We start from the raw sequence: 4,610 nt of genomic DNA, 5'->3' as shown, positions 1-4,610 counted from the left end.
CGCACAGGCACGTCATCGACCTTGCCTATTTCATTACCCTTGCCATTCAACACCAGATGGAGCGGCATAGGAAGGGGGTCATCTCCATTGGCCCTTATGTTACTCGGTTGGCTCAACAATTCGGTCTCCTCAACACCGCGGCCCAGGAATCATCCTTGACCCTTATTGGCCAGATGTCTCCACAAGGCATCTCAAGCATGCTAAGCATGAGGATAATCGATAAGCGTCGAGGAACCTACCCTTAATATCGTCTCGCTTAATCTACCGAGGAGGAGGCCCCTAAGGACATTACTGATGATGTCCCTCCACAGCACGAGGACCCACCATCTCAGCCACCACCACTCTCTCGTCCAGTTCATGCAGCGGCTTCATATGCTGACATTTTTTAGCGCCTCACTTGATTCGAGCAGCAGTGTTTTCAACGATTTGACAACATTGATGCTACTCTACAGTAGATCTGTCATCACCTCCACATCTCATCGCCACTCCCACCTCGCGAACCATCTAGCGATGAAGATGTTTAAAAAATTTTATTTATTATTTTATGTTTTTACTTTTATTTTATTTTAAGACTACTTTTTATTTTTCTTTCATCTTATTTTTATTAGGATTTATAATTTTTATTTAACAATTTTGAATTCCGGCTATTTCCTACCGAGTAATCATTCTTCCTTATATACTTTCTAAAAGAGTTCTTGATGCTATCACAGTTATAAAAAGCTCCAAAGCTCACTATTACTCAGGAACTTGAAACTCCACTGGGAAACATTCTCCACGACTGTCATGTCCTACTCGACCATGACCATAACCAATTTCAGATATAATATTCATTTGGAGCAGGACTTATGGACTAATGAACCTCTACCACCACCAAAGTATCCTCCTCCACCCTCACGCTGATTATTCTCCAAAGCTCCAATTCAAGGAAATTCATTCATCACTCAGGAAGTTTCACTTCTCTCCCTATCTTATTTTTATATTCTTATATCTATCTTTGTACATTGAGGGCAATGTACATCTTAAGTTTGAGGGGTATTCATTTCATTATCAGAAAAATCCATGAATGACTGCCTTGTTCTCTTGAAAAGCTCTCATATCATATTTTGGATAAATTTTGATTGATTTATGATTTTGATTGATACATTTGAATTAAAACATAGGAATTTATGCATTGATTGTTTAAACTTTAAGACATTAGAGAATCAAGCCTGATAAGTTGATTTTTAAGAATTTAAAATTTTAGGTTGTTTCCCCAAAGTTTAGGTATTACTTTGAGTTGGAATTCACAAGTTTTAAACATCAAAAAGCCATAATTCTTGTGAGATTTTTGAGCCTTTTAAGCATCTATTAATTCTTTCATGCTCACTTTTATTATTGCTTTGAGTGCGTCAGTATTGAACTGTTATTCTAGAACTTGCTTGATTATGCATGTCAAGACCACACCATTTGATTTGATATGTCAAAATGATAAAGGCACTTAGGATTAACCCACTCATGTCATGAAAAGCCTACCTCCACGATTAACCCTTAGTAAACCCCGTTGAGCTAACAAGCCATTTCTTGTATTACCCTTAACATTAACCCTTAACCCATTATTGTTGAAATCCCCTAAATTAAATTTAATCCCTATTTTAGCCGAGATTTGAATTGAAATAGTTGCTCAGCTATGTCTTGTTCTTAATAGTTAGTCTATGTTATTTATCTTGTTCTTAAAAAAAATGTGTATACACATTATTAGTAATCTTTTGTTTTTGAGCTTAAGTATTTAAATTCCATATTCTGAGAAGAAGCTCTGTTGTATGCAAGTGATGATTAAATCTTTTTATAGTTAAGTGATTTTTCAATTCAATCTCGATTCTAATCGTTTCTTTCAGCTTGTGACCACACCGTCTATCCAAAGCCACGTTACAACCCTCTAAAGACCTTTTGATTGATGTCTCATCTCAATTTATAGTGGTGGAGATTTGACTTTCATGCAAGCTTATGGTAATAACTTTTCATATTGACTGATGAGTGCTACTTTCATTGTCCTTAAACACTTTGAGTGATTTAAGTGAATTTTTAGTGAGGATGTTAAACTGCATGAGATTTCGAATTGAGGTAACCACTTAGATAATGGGAGATGCCTAAGTTTTGCGTGATTAAATACTCAACTTGGAATGTTTGAAGCCCTAATGTTCTTTTAGTTGAATTCTCAATGTATGATTACCTGTGGATTATTTTGAGATATTTTCAATAGAGATTATAAGTAGAGAAGGATTTATTTTGATTATGAGTTGAGGATTTTGCTTGAGGACAAGAAAATGCTTAAGTGTGGAGGTATTTGATAAACCATAATTTATACATATTTTTAGCCCATGCATAACACATTTTATAGATGATTTTTTCTTAGAGTTGGTGAATTCGATGCTCCTAATGCCTTAATTTCATGATTTATACTTAGGTGAGCATAGGAGAGCGAAAGGAACGAGAAACGAGCCAAAAACTGACAAAATAGGCCAACGTATGAAATCAACACGGTCTAAACTTCCTCATACGGGTAGACCACACAGCCTTGTCAATTTGGTAAAATCAAAGCACGACTCACACGGGTAGAACACACGCCCATACCATTCTAACAGGTTCGAGCACGGCCTGAAGTAGTCACACATGGGCATGTTACACGGGCGTGTCCCTACCGAGCCTAAGTTGAGTCCAATTCAGAAAAGGCTAATTTTGAGGGTTAAAGTCATTCTCAAGCCTATAAATATACCCTAAAGGAAGAGAAAAGGACACACGAAGAAAAGGAGGTAGGAAACTGCTCAAGGGAAGCCGATTGGTCCATCTTAGAAGCTAGATTCACCATCAAGACTGAAGATCTCCCCTCAATTTCCTTTCAGGAGTTTTGGGTTTTCTTTATGTTTTGTATTCATTATTCTTCTGAGATGTTTTCTTTTTTAGTTATAAACTAAATCCCTTAAATACTTAAGGGGAATGAAACCTAAGACGAATCTTGTTATTATTTTTTGAATTGTATGATAAATATTTAACTTGTTCTTAATTATGTGTTCTTAATTCTTGTTATGATATCCCAGGATACTGATTCAAGATAAGCTCTTATTCAGAGGAGGAATAGACCCTGTCTAAGAGTAAATTTGTCATAATTAAGTGGAGTTGATTGCGCGCCTAGAGATAGGGTGACAAGATTTTGTTGGATTAGGGTGAAACCTAATAAGGGGATCCATAGATCGAGTTAATGCAACCCTAGGGTGTTAATTAGAGAAAAGTATCAATTATTCAATCTAGAGATTAGATGTTATTTGTCTTGAATAGGGATAATACAATAACTTAAAAATCTCTACGGAACAAGTTAAATGAATAAATCGTCCAATTTGGAGTCAGAATAACAAGTGAAGTCTAGGTGGATTCTTCCTTAGGTATTGTCTTAATTCAATCATTTTTCCACAAGTAATTCCCCAATTCTATTTTTTGTGAATTCTTAGTTTAGATAATTAGATAGTTAAAATAAAACCCCCTTATTCTTAGGCTAGATAATAAAAAGACAGTCATTACTAGTACTTTTAGTTCCTTTAGAATCGACAATCTGGTCTTGCTAAAACTATACTACTGTTTGATAGGTACACTTGCCTACATCGTGATAATAGTTAGTTTCAAGAACGATTAATTATAAACATACAAAACTTACCCGTCACGAAAATTGCGATCAAAGATCTCCCCTCAATTTTCCCTTCAGGAGTTTTGAGTTTTCTTTATGTTTTGTATTCATTATTCTTCTGAGATGTTTTCCTTTTTAGTTATGAACTAAATCTCCTAAATACCTAAGGGGAATGAAACCTAAGACGAATCTTGTTATCATTTTCTGAATTGTATGATAAATATTTGGCTTGTTCTTAATTATGTGTTCTTAATTCTTGTCTTGATATTCCAGGATATTGATTCAAGTTAAGCTCTTATTCAGGGGAGGAATAGACCCTGTCTAAGAGTACATTTGTCATAATTAAGTGGAGTTGGTTGCGCGCCTAGAGATAGGGTGACAAGATTTTCTGGATTAGGGTGAAATCTAATAAGGGGATCTATAGATCGAGTTAATGCAAGCCTAGGGAGTTAATTAGAAAGAGATTTCAATTATTCAACCTAGGGTTAGATGTTGTTAGTCTCAAGAGAGATAATAATATAACTTAGGGATTTTTATGGATCAAGTCAAATGAATAAATCGTCCGATTCAGAGTCAAAAAACAAGTGAATTCTAGGTGGATTTTTCCTTAGGTATTGTCTCAATCAATCATTTTTCCAAAAGAAATTCCCTAATTCTATTTTCTATGATTTCTTAGTTTAGTTAATTAGTTAGTTAAAACAAACCCCATTATTCTTAGGCTGGATAATAAGAAGACAATCATTACTAGTACTTTTAGTTCGTTTGGGTTCGACAATCTGGTCTTGTAAAACTATACTACTGTTCGATAGGTACACTTGCCTTCATCGTGATAATAGTTAGTTTCAAGAATGATTCATTATAAATATTTAAAACTTATCACATGAATATCACGATCAAGTTTTCGGCGTCGTTGCCGGGGAACTAAGATATTAGGAACACTCAATTTTTATTACTT

This window comes from Gossypium arboreum, chromosome 4, assembly GCF_025698485.1.
Source record: "Gossypium arboreum isolate Shixiya-1 chromosome 4, ASM2569848v2, whole genome shotgun sequence".
Lineage (NCBI taxonomy): Eukaryota > Viridiplantae > Streptophyta > Magnoliopsida > Malvales > Malvaceae > Gossypium > Gossypium arboreum.
This window is presented reverse-complemented; position numbering follows the sequence as displayed.